The sequence below is a fragment of the Phocoena sinus genome, chromosome 10 (genome assembly GCF_008692025.1).
Source record: "Phocoena sinus isolate mPhoSin1 chromosome 10, mPhoSin1.pri, whole genome shotgun sequence".
Lineage (NCBI taxonomy): Eukaryota > Metazoa > Chordata > Mammalia > Artiodactyla > Phocoenidae > Phocoena > Phocoena sinus.
The window spans coordinates 37,961,038-37,974,683 of NC_045772.1; the positions used below are offsets into that span (position 1 = coordinate 37,961,038).

Sequence of the window (13,646 nt, forward strand, 5' to 3'; positions counted from 1 at the left end):
AAGAGAGTAATTGGAAACAAAGCAATAGACAGAGGCCAGGAGTGTCCTGGTCTTCCCTAAAACTATTTGATGCACCAGTTTCATGGTTATAATGGGCTAACTATTAAAATAAAAATCTTTGGCCCATAGTAGAAGTAAAGTTTTTCTCTAGAGATCATTTATTTCAAAACTCAAATATATTTAAAAGATTCAGATGTAGCCATACAAATAATGTAATATTCCATTTGATGTTAAATTCTACTGAATTGGTATGATAAAATGAGAGAGTAATCCAACTTTGTGTTCCTCTCACAACAATTAAAGGCCCTCCTCTTAAAATGGAGTATTTAAAAGGAGAATGTTTCTCTGACTGACTGAACATAAACTTATTTTAGACTCACAGCAGATTGTTTTGCATCTGTCAGGAAACTGATAGTGTATTTTTTTCATTCATGTATAATATGGAACCTTTAAATGACTTGCAAAACTGGCAATTTTGGAGTCTCAGCAGCTGTTAGAAAGCAAGTGGGTCCATATATAACATATTTTTTAAAAGCTTAGTAACATTTTCACTGATGAAAGCGGACCTTTAGACCATGTTGTTTAAAATCCAAAGAATTTCTCTATATCCCAGAATCATTTGGTTGGTTACTTCTTTTCTTCCCTCTCAAATATTACATTATGTTTATAGTTTTCATATTAACCTTCTTTCCTATGAAAGAATGTTCATTGCTTGAGGCATCATTATTGTAACATGGTTATATTAGTCATGCTAATGTGCACGTGGTTATACTAGTCAGGCTAATTAATTTGTTTCATATTTTGCCTTCTCACTTGCTTTGCAGATGTTTGCTAATAATGAAGAAATATGTAGTTACAAGTTGTAGACAAGTCCACTAGTCTAATTGTGTCATTAATTTTCTACTTACTAAAATTAGTTATATACCTAAATTTAGTAGAAATACTGTTCAGAAAAAAGAAGTGACCGTGGGAGCATTATTTCTTGAAGACAATTAAATGCTCAGTCACATTCCACACTAATAAATACTTCCTCTTTCATTACTGATTGCTCAAAAGTGTATTTAAATATTATCACAATCTGTTCCTATCAATAAATGTTACATTTTATGGTTATTTACTGAGAAAAAAAATTTTCTCCTTTGATTGACTCTAAAATTTATTTGATGTCTAAAGATTTTGAATGTATTTATTTAAGATTGCTTTAAATCTAAATGAATAATGATAATCAAAACCTAGCCTGACTAATGGACATGGTTTATTTCCCTTAAAAGTTAATTCTCATTTTTCCCAAAATGAAATATTTACAAATAATGGCAATCTGGCCAGTTTTCATATTGCATATAAGGCAGTGCCTCACATAGTTCATTTGTTGTTTATGGACCAAGTTAAGTGTCCATTTTAACAGCTACTAAAGTTAAAAAATTCCAATTATACAATGACTTGACAATATCATAAATTTAGAATTAAAGTTTAGCAATTGTTAAGTTTACACCCTGTTGGATTGATTTGATATTAATTTTATGGAATTATTTCTTGAATCCTAAGTATTCTCATAGTCAGAAAGTGATTTTAGTTCTGGACTTGGTTTGAGATCTTACTATGTTTGACTTTATTGTTTCATTTTGCAATGTGTTTTGGCAAAATATAATTTTTAAATGTAGTAAGTAGAATACTAGTCTTGAATATTAAGAAGAATATTAAAAACAAACTATAATACAACAAAGGTTAACATTCCTTAACACAACTATTTCCTATAGAATAATAATATTTGGGTTAAAATGGATCCAACAAAGCTAGCATTGTTAATCAATGAAAGGACAGAAATATCTCTCTTATTGTTTATCATCTCATAGCAAAGCCCTATGAGCACAAATATGCAACCTGTATTTGTAAGACATATAAGGAAGTGCTAACACTTATTCAGGACTTCCATGGCACCACGCCTGGGTTTCTGGGTTACCAAAGAGTGAAGTGCCTTCATGTAATGGGTTTTACAAGATAAGCAAGGTAAATTATTTTTAAATGACATAGTTTCAAAATTTACTTCTATCAAATGTATTATTAATTATGATTAAATATTGATCACGTTCTCAAATTTTCTAAAGCATTTACAATTTTATTTAAACAATTCCAATATTCTTTTTTAAAAAGATACCATATCCTCTTTAAGTGTGCTTCAAGGAATCATACTCTTTTCTGTGTTCAAATTTCATGTGTACTTGTCTACTTTCAAGATAGAAAAAAATTCAAGTACTTTTTTTGAAAAAATACACACAAAAATGGAGCAAACTATTTCAAAATGTTGAACACTATAGATTGTACATGCATGGTTGCAATGACTATAGTTTCTTAACAGTTGTTGTTCTACATTTTATCTAATGACCAAGCCAAATGATGTGTCCAGGACATAGTACTTAGACCTATGATCACTGTACCAAAGTTCATATCAGAGATTCATTAGTCTACCTCTGGGAATAGCAGAGCTGGAAAAAAGTCTTCTTTTTAACTTTACTAGGATATCAGGTATCTACAGTTGACAATCTGTGAATTTAAACTTAATTGGAAGAAATCTTTAAATAAGTTACTTATGACACATTTTAAAAAACCATATGGGGGACATACTTTCAGAAAGCAGCATTCAAGACATTCCAAATTCTTGCAAAGTTCAGAAATTACAATGTTAGCAGTTCCAAACAAAGGTCTAATTTGAGGTGCATTTACCATCCAGCAAATTAAACACGTGTAGATTAAAGCATTTTACTTGGTCTGTGTTCCTACTTTGTTCTACTTCTACTTTGCTTTCTGGTGCAGAAATTTGTTTTTCTTATATTTCTAGCTACTGTCCTATAATGATAAATAGGAAATCAACAATACTGGATCTGTTAAAGCATCTACTGTTCTAAAAATTCTTGAGTATTATCTTCCTTCGTTGTGTATTATCACTCAGGTGCTATTCTTCCATCAGAACAACATCTAATCTTAAGGTCTAAAGTCAATCTATTGTTGTTCTACCTGGTTCATTTTTACTACATCTTATCTTTGTTGTACTTTACTTTAAAGCTTTAATTCCATAAATTTCTTCACCAGGCTTATATAGAGTACAGGCAATACCTACAATAATTGCATCAAACTGAAACTCATCTTGTAATCCTTCGAGTACTTCATATTAATTTGTCTAGCCTTCCCCTTTAAAATTGGACCAGTTTTTCTGCAGTCTTGTTGTATAGTTCTCCTAATCTTTAAGAATTGAGTCACTTATTATTTGCAATATGTGTCTCCATATTAAATTTATGATTCTCCACAGTTTTCTCAATGCGTCACTACTCTCTGAGATCTTTTCCATCGTCCCTTGTTTGATTTCATTGGATGGCAAGCATCTTTTCTGATTTAACACAAACTGAATATCTTCCTCATTTCTAAGACTAGACCTGAGAACTTCACTTCTTCTCTTTTACACTTATCATCCTGATCTTCAAGAACTTACTTCCCTTTCTTAGCTCTCCAGCAAATGTTTTCACTAAGACCTAAAGCTACTTGCTCAGGATGGCCAATGAAAATCAACCACACAACTCCAAAAAATAACTGCACAGCATAATAGAAGCTACTGCAAGGTCAAAAACGTACATGGTCTGGCCCACCAAGAACCTCAATTTATGAATGTTCTTTAACTCCCTAACTCCCCGAACTTCACTTAGAATCTAGGTGTGGGTATTTTAATACCCAGTAAATAGAAACTCTGTTCTTTGCCAAAGTTTAGAATTTATTTGGTAATAGACAAAGGAGTCAGACAATAAGAGATCAAAATGTCAGCTTTATTACTGATACAGCTGATAGAACATGATTTAGGTATATGGGAAAAAGGGAGGTTCCTAAAACTGAACCCCCAAGTTAGATAAAGTTACCTGACACAGAAAGAGCTGGGTAGTCATAGGTTTCCAAGATGTGAAAGTATAAGCCCCATCTCTCCTTAAAAATAGCATCTACAATATTATGGTTCCATAAATATGTTACTCTAGAATCAATAACCATGAACTCAAGGAAGAAAATGAAATTTTATGTCATTAGCATCTTTGCCTAAAAAAGAGTTTTAGAAGTATCAATATATGTGTATTAATATCTCTTCAGATTTCTTAACTTATTTTTTCTCCTGGAACATATTTAGCTGCCAATTTCCCATATCACCATCTCTGGAAATGTGTTGATAAGGTTTATGACAAACTTCTTAAGATCTGTAAATATATTTTATACATAAAATTAATTGAAAATTGTAAAAGTATTGGTTTAAAATAATTTTTCCTCAAAACTTTAAACATAGTGCTCTTCTGGCTTCCAGTTATGTCTAATGTCAATTGATTGTCATTCTTTTATGTATAACATATAGGATTTATTTTTCCTTTCTTTCTCTCTCTCTCTCCTGAAAGTTTGAGTTCTCCCTTTATCTTTGAGGTTCAAAAATGTCATAAGTATGTTTCTATTCAAATGATTTTTATGTTTCATTTTTCTGTTTCATACTTTCAATCTAAAGACTTGTTAGTCTCGTCTGTGTTACATGTATTGACTTAAAAGATTTTTATTTCTAGACTTAACTTTGATTCTAAGAAGCTTATTTTTAGAGACTTATGAGATTAAAGATGAAGTTGTCTGTTTCAGTAGTAATACACCTGTCTAACTCTCACGACAGTCCTTGATAGGCAGTGAATGTATTAAAATCGACAGAATACCCAGTGAATTGTTACTTAGCTCCAGAAATACAAATCCTGAAATATCTGTGTCATTTTTTATCTGCTAATGTTTTTCTCCTGCATTTTAACACTGTGTAATTTTTTATTAAAACATATATGCATGTTGAAATCTTGAGACTAAATTGAAAGATACCATGTGAATATTAATATACTGACTAATATATCATTTTCAATCTTTAGTTATAATATAGGTAATATATTATTATATGTTAGATTTGCTATGTTCTCCTGAATGGATATCACTGCTAAGTGAATATGGAGATCGTATTTGAAATCAATTTTTCAACATCACTAAAATGAAATTAACATTCCAACTCAGCTATCGGCAGCATCCTCCAGAGAAGTAGTTTTATCCCTGGAGCATAACAGTCACAGTTAATCACTACCGATGAATCTTTATGTTAGAACTTCAAAGACATAAAAGCGAAGCTCTATAGATTTAGTTAATTTATTTCCATTGCAATCCTAAGGGTCTTCTTCAGTGCATAGACATCAATGTGTTTTGAGACTTGGCACTTTTAATCTTTGGCATTTGTAAGTTTCAGAGTTTGCATATCTCTAAGCAAAATAAATGTCACTGAAAAGATTCATCATTAAAGGTATCACAGAAACTCCACAACATTCTTTCATTCAATAAATATTTATTAAGTGCCTATGTGCCAAGTTAAACTTATAACTGAGTTGTATTCCAGAGGTTAATTTGTAAGACATGTGTTAGAAGCTTTGAATACATTTTCCCATGTAAGTAAGGTCATATATATGGAAGGTAAATGTCTTTGCTTCCCCCACAAAAATATATTTTGTAAGAATGTTATAGGCACTAAATTTGGCTGAATAAAACAAAAAGGGGAACTCACTGGTAGGATATTAGAGTATCTCAGAGATTGCAGAAGCAACAGTGCCAGGACAACTCTAAAATTTCAACTATGACAGATTATGAAATACTTCTCTAGAGTGTTGTCAAGAACTCATCTTTTCTTTTTCACATTTTTAAGTTCTTAGGTGAAAGAATCTGATTGGCCTAATGTAGAAGAGATATTTGTACTTGGATCAATTTGTTATAGTCAAGAGTTCATTTAGCACAGACATGGTTACAGGGGAACACTCTTGGGCAACCAACTCAAAAAGCTCTAATAAAAGTAGAAATATTTCAGAACCTAAACCCAATGTTCTCAATATTTATCTGGGAAAATGTGTCAGTTTCCTACTTGGAATTCCAGAAGTTTGTCCGCTCTGCTGAGGAGCTAGAGCTATCATTGCCTTACCATCTGATCATGGATAGCCCTGCCAAGCTCCAGCCATGGACAATTCTAAGAATTTCTTGAACCTAAAAAATACTAATAGCCAAAGGCTAAAGGCCAAAATCCATTGAAATTTGTTAGGAAAAATGAATCTGAGGAAAACCAATGTGCTTTATATACATATATATATATATATATATATATATATATATATATATATACACATATGGAGGAAGGAAGAAAACATGGAGGGCTGCTCTTATGAACCTACAGTGCAATGTTAATAGATTACAGAGTATGTAGAACCAGAAGCCCTGTATAGTCTCCATATTTGCTGTCCATGAAAATGAAAAGAATAAAATAAGAATTAATAATAGTAAGTGAAAACTCAAGATACTTACATGTACCAGAAGAATGACCTCCTTTTCTAAAAACTAAAATCCATATTGTTTGTCTTGATTGAAGTAAATCCTGGATTAATGGAACATGCAAATGATAACTTTTCACTCATTCACTTAGTGCCTATTATGTCCCAAGAACTGTGTTAGAAACTACTGATATTTGAATTATACAGTTCCACTCTTCAAAGAGCTTATAGAGACACAGTCATGAAAATAAATTATTGCACTTAAGTATTTCAGTGGCCATGATCCTTTCTCTAAGTCTCTGGTCTTTGAATAGAATGAGAAAAGTGTCATAAGCCTAAAGCCACCTAATGTTCTTATTTAACGGATGTTCTCTGAGCTAAAGACTGGTCACCTCACTGTTAGTTCCCAAAATAAATGTGAAACATCTATTAGGTTATTTTTGAACAATAAGAAAGGGGATTTTTGATCACCAGAGTAAATGGAGTTCCTTAAGAATAAGCTGTGTCCTTAAACTTTTCAAACATTTTCCAGACATGTAGATGAGGAAAAATGCTGTTGAAATACCACATATTGAGTTTAGCAAGGTATTTCAATTACTTTCTAAATGAACATGAGATTGAAATGAGACTAACAACATGGAAATATAACTGGTGGGACCGTTGTAATCACAGGGGCTGAATAAGTGAATTGATGATGACTGAGTGAAACAGAAGGTGGTAGACTCAGCCTTTTCATATTTGATTTAAATACGAATATGAGATTTGTGAAAGCATGAAGCTAAAGGACATAGTTAAGTTTTAGATAAATAATTTTGTTTAAGGAAGACCTTTAAAGAGAGATGCAAATCTAACAAGATGAAGTTTAATAGGGTCATTTGCATAAATCTGCATCCAACTTCATGACCATACATATTGATTACTTGTGTATAGGGGGATATATATCATTTAACTGCAGCTCCTAAGAAAAATGTTTCTACCGAAAAAAGACAAATTAGCAATGCCTGATAAAGATATTGATTTCCAATATCCAAAAAGCAATTGATAAGGCCAAAACTCTATGCACTGACCAGATCATAGCTGGATATTCGGTTAATTTCTGGGAAATAGGCTTGAAGTAGATGTATTCAGACATATATTCAGAGGAACTTGACCAGCATAACAAGATGACACCAAACCATGTCTTCAAGCAGTGTTAGAAATAATTAGGAACATGTGGAGTGTAGACAACAAGGATCCAGATGCTGCTAAGAAAAAGAGCAATCAGGTGTATTCTTTTGACTGCATGATAGGATCTTGGGCCAAAAGTGAGAGATTGTTACAAATAAATTTGAGCTGCGTCTAAGAATTGTTAACGATCACAGATCTGAGAAGAATTGACCGCTTAGAAAGAGAGTTGTTCCTCATGATTATGTCCAACATAGACCTGCCAAGCATATGGATGTGGCAAAATTATTAAATGAGGGATTCAAATTTCAGCTGAGAGATTGGATTACATGCTCTTTAAATTGCACCTGTCTTGGGATTCTGTGATTCTCTACACAATTCAGAGAACTAGATGCAGAGAATCTCCACTTTTTTTAAACATTTGCAATGCTTGGCATAGTGTAGGTACTCAAAACATATGTTCAGAATAAATGAACACAGGACTAGAAGCTGGGTGGATAAAGAAGACGAAAAACTAAGAATATGGTACAGGAACTAGGGCAGTGACTTTCACCCAGATGAGCAAACCAGAAATCTGGGCTTTGCCTTTACCCCTCATTCTGCTTTGTCCTTACCCTTCCTCTAGGCACCTGCGTACATGATCACTGTCACCTCCCTATACTATTAATCCAGATACTAGCTCTTTAAAATCTCTCAAGCATGTTGATTTTCTTCTTTTCTTTCTCAGGCCATCATACTAAAACCGTGTCTATACTTCCAGCCTTGCCTTCCTCTAATCCATTCTTCACACTTCAGCTAAAGAGATCTATCTAAATCATATTTCTGAACTTGCCTAAAATCCCTCAGTCATTTCCTAGCATCCCTAGGATAAATTCCAAATGCTTTTATATAGCCCCTAAATCCCTATATTATCTGGTTCCTGTTTATCTCACCAGCTTTATCTGTCTCTACTTCCCATCGTACATGTTATGTTCTTAGTATACTCAATATCTATTTCTTGTTTATAACTTCTTCTGTCTCCCTGTGTGCATATATCCTGTTCCATCTTCATCCTCATCCTTTGTGTAGTAATGGTAATAATGATCTACTTTATATGTAATAAATATTTAATAATCACACTGAGTAGTTGCAGTACGCTAGGCACTGTCCTACACATTTTACATGTATTTTCTCTTTAAGTTTTCACAAAGATTTTGAGGTAGAAACTGCTATTTCCTCCACACATGAAGAAACATAGCTTTCCAAGCACTGTGGTATATAAAAGTGCAGGTTTCCCGAGCCCTGTTTTCTCTGAATTATTCAGGATTCGGGATAAGGCCACAATTTAAAGAGTATGTAGTCCAGTCTTTCAGCTGGACCTTGAGTACCCTATCTAATTTTAAATGGTCTCCATGAGGAGTCAAAAAAAAATCTCTCTCTTTATACTCTGAAAAGAGTAACATAATTTTTTTCATAGAGAATAATTAGTTTCTTATCTGACCCCATCCCGTCCTTCAAAATGAGAAACAAATGTATTCAAATTAAACACCTTTTTTTAAGAATGAGAAATGGAGGTAATTTCAAAGTGCTGTAGTTGCTTTATAAAGTTGATGTTTTTCTGATATAATTAGCCACACATATTATCCCAAAGTTTGATATAAGAATAGTAATGCTGGACATATAACCCAAGAAAACCATAATTCAAAAAGAATCATGAACCACAATGTTCATTGCAGCATTATTTATAATAGCCAGGACATGGAAGCAACCTAAGTATCCATCGACAGATGAATGGATAAAGAAGATGTGGCACATATATACAATGGAATATTACTCAGCCATAAAAAGAAAGGAAATTGAGTTATTTGTAGTGAGGTGGATGGACCTAGAGTCTGTCATCCAGAGTGAAGTAAGTCAGAAAGAGAAAAACAAATACCGTATGCTAACACATATATATGGAATCTAAAAGAAAATAAAAATGGTTCTGATGAACCTAGGGGCAGGGCAGGAATAAAGACGCAGACATAAAGAATGGACTTGAGGACATGGGGAGGGGGAAGGATAAGCTGGGACGAAGTGAGAGAGTAACACTGACATATATACACTACCAAATGTAAAATAGATAGCTAGTGGGAAGCAGCCGCACGGCACAGGGAGATCAGCTCCGTGCTTTGTGACCACCTAGAGGGGTGGGATAGGGAGGGTGGGAGGGAGACGCAAGAGAGAAGAGATATGGGGATATATGTATGCATATAGCTGATTCACTTTGTTATACAGCAGAAACTAACACAACATTGTAAAGCAATTATACTCCAATAAAGATGTTAAAAAAAATAGTAATGATCACTAATAAATAAGCTATGTAAGAAATTTAAATGTGTGCTTGACTCAATCTAATGTTATTCATCCCAGTAAAACGTTCAAAGTTAGTGCCTAATAGCAAGGATAATTAAGTTCCTTTATTAAAAGAAAAAAAAGTGACTAATTAAGGTAAATTTAAATGTAATGCTGACTGACATCTTAATTGAGAGAGTATTCTCTATATTTCCACAAATATAGGCTCTTGTATTAGCTCTGTATGGTAATTTTTATAAGGACTTTGAAGATGTGCTTTTTTCCCATAGTTATTTAAAATTAGCCTTTCAGGAAGCAAGCTTCTCTACCTTGTTTCCACATTTCTAAGAAGGCCACTGATTACGTCCTATTGCTAGGATTTTATAAAACATAGTTCTATAACAAAAGACTTTTCATTCAAAAATATATATGTATGTGTATATATGTTATATTGTATGTATATATATATATATATATATACACGAACATACAATTAAATGTCTTTATTTCAGATTTTACATACTTAAAATTTTAATTTGGGGCTTGACTGTGGTATGATTGCTAGGCAAATGAATTTAAAAAATTCTTGGAAGAATAAAGATTTTTTAACCTCTTTTAAAGAGTCTCAAATATTTTAGCTATTTTGAATCAATATTAACTTTAAAGAAAAATTATTTCTGAAGAAGTATGTTGATGAGCCATACTTAAAACTTCTGAACCATTTTCTTACATTTGTAAGGATCACTAGAAATGTGCTTCGCTATTTATTTTTATCTGTATCCCATCATCTGTCTTTATATGTAAAGCAATTTCTGCCATCACCCCGGGTGCTCTTGTATCCACATAGAACAACCATTCACAACTTAACCTTTAAGTTCACAGATTCATTACTTCCAATGTCATTCTCTACTCCAAGTCAGACACCTCTCATGCTGTATTCTGAATCTTGTCATCATCCCCAAATCATTCCTGTTCGAAAATTACTAATTCAAGCATATCATTCCTTCCTATCTCCTCCCTTCAGCTCCCTTTATCAACTTCTTCTACTATCGTCTTTTTAAAAACTTCTATCCTTTCCCAGTGCATCAGCCCCATTTGGTCCTCTTCTCTCTCCCTATTTAGCTTAAATTCTATGTCCATAATTTCACCACACTCAAAAATTCCTAAAGCCCATCACTCCTCTTTCATTTGGTGACATCCACATCGTAACTACAGCCACCAATGAATATTCTTTCTCCATGGCTACATGAGGGCACCTCTGTGCTGCAGGAGAAAATTAATGCAGGGAAATTTGGACCAGCTTCATTTGGGAATTCAACACTGCCAGGTAATCCCAGTACTTTTCTCTCACCAATCTTCTTTCTACTCTCTGCAACTTCTGTTGGAGACCTCCACTGTCCTCAAACCCACATCTTCTGCAGGTGCGTTCACATTCTACTTCAGAGGGAGAGAAAAAAAGAGACCAATCTGAGTCCTCTGAATTATTTGCTGCCAAATCCACACTAACACTTGCCCCCATCCTGCTTTATTACAGAAACTAGGTTAATCTCTTCTTACTTAAGAGCATCCTTTCCCATTTTGTCAGTCATGTTGTGCCAGTTTCCCACTTGTACTTATACATTCAAATTCTGCTCTCTTCGGTGTTGTGGCCATCAGCATTTAAACATTCTCAAGTTTCACCTATTGAAAGAAATCCTTTCTTCATTCCACTTTTCCACTTCAGTTACTACCTGTTCACTTCCCAATCTGGTGTTAATGATTGATTTTTTAAATTTCTGAGTCACCAACTTGAACCTTAAGAAGCGAGAGGCAACTATATTCCACATATGGAGTTCATTTAGTAAATTATTTCTAGTATGGAGTTGTCCATTCAAAGTTAGCTAGTTTATAAACCGAAGGCCCATTCATTCAGTAAGAGATCTAGAAGATTAAAGTGAGGAAACTTAAACATTTAAGAATCCTGTTTTGGAATATAAGATAGACGTTAGTTGATAATGTCTTCTTGGTTGTGTCTGGATGTATGCTGATGTTCCCAAGGAAAATATTGTGCCAGTAACTGGATTGATCTTATTCATTAGTGGGTACCTTAAAACCTGTTTTCTAGGTCAATGAAAAATTGTTATTTGCCTATTACTTACAGTGGTCTTTAACTGAAAAATGTTAATTCTTGACCAGAATCTCTCTTGCCAGTCTCGTAACCTTGACAATCTGGAGTAGAAAGAAAAAGAATAAGAGGTTATATGTTCCTGTAAATAACTGCATGTAGAAAAGAATATCAATTTTTATAAGAAGAAAAATCACTTTATCCAGACCAAAAAATTATGCAAATATATATTACCTCTGATATGAATTTATAATATATTATCACAAACTCTCTTAGAGTCATTTACGATTCTTTGCAGAACATATTTTTTTGAAGGTCATGAGCTGAAATACTTACTATTCTAAAGTGAAATAGCTGCTCAGTATTGCTCTTAAACTAATTGACTATAGAGGAGAAGAAAGTTCATAAAAACTATGAAAAGTCAGATAACATATACATCAATATATATATTGGGACTTTAAGCAATACTTCTTGAGTGATGCCTTTATATTTGTGTTTCCTGTTTATTTTCATCATTTCTCTTATGTTTTATATTCAGGGTATTTCTATAGGTACAAGTTTCCTATTTTAAAAATGATAAATATGTGAGAAATATTAATATTCCACTGTGTGCAGATTTGTTCAACTTGTTTTATTGGAGAGCAATTCCTAAGTAGCTAGTAGACTGAGGAAGATTATTTTGTCCATGGTAATAACTGGCCCCAAATACTTTGGCAATTTTCATGAAGAGCACAGAAATTGCCCTTTTCTCAGAACTCATCAAAGTGTTCACAGGTATGTTGACAGAAAAACCACTTTAACCTCCTGGAATGTATCTCTTTTGGGTCTTAATTTTCTTTATGTTGCATATATGATGTAAGAAATATGGCTTAAATTTCTTAGGACATTGTGATGCCAATTTGTATGGACAATTATGTTTTCGTTTGTGTGAAAATTTAAAGAGCTTGCCACAGCTGTTCTGCAGCTAAGGTCAAAGAACATGCATTTCTCTAAAATGCACATTTAATGAAAGAATACACAGTTTCTCTGAATGAATGTGTTTGGAGGAGGCATGTGCAGGGTGTGGCATCGCACGTCCAGCTTTTCTTTATAATGATTGTGCAATAAAAAAGGGAGCTCTCTAACTTGCCTCATTTCTTAGATAGGGAATCTCTGCTTCATATTTTGTTATATTGACTCTATTTTATGAGCTATAGTAAGTTTTATTTTTCTAAGAATTAATCTATTATGCTTGTACAGAAAATTTTAAATAATGTTCTCATGGCCTTTTGTTGGATTATTTAAATTCCATATTTTCCCAGTGCCTCTATTCTATCCAGGGAACAAGTGGGCTACTTCAACCACTACATTTAAATCTACGTTTTTGTGATGATTTTTCGTAGCATTGGTGAACCAATCTAGTTCATTTTCTCCCTCAGAGTAACATTTATGAACATCTGTCCAGATAAATAAATGCTTCTACTGAAAGACACCCAGTTAGCACAGCTCAACATTTATTTTGGCAGTTCAAATAGAGGAGGAAGAATTCCATGTGGCAGGGGAAGAAGAGTGATAGAATTTTTTTATACTTTCTCATGATCTGATTACTGGCACATAATTATTATTGTTACAGCACTTGTTAGAATTATAAAATTATGGATCTGGAATGTACAAATTTCTTCTTGCCTCAAATTAAGTTCAGGAGATTGAACATCAGAACCTACTAGTGATTTTGA

At 33.2% G+C, this 13,646-nt stretch overlaps 1 protein-coding gene across 12 annotated transcripts in view; it reads left to right on the top strand.

Annotated features, from left to right (window-relative positions):
- The window catches only part of PPFIA2 (PTPRF interacting protein alpha 2), a 473,113-nt gene that overhangs the window by 410,796 nt on the left and 48,671 nt on the right, over nt 1-13,646 (top strand). The window lies entirely within an intron of this gene.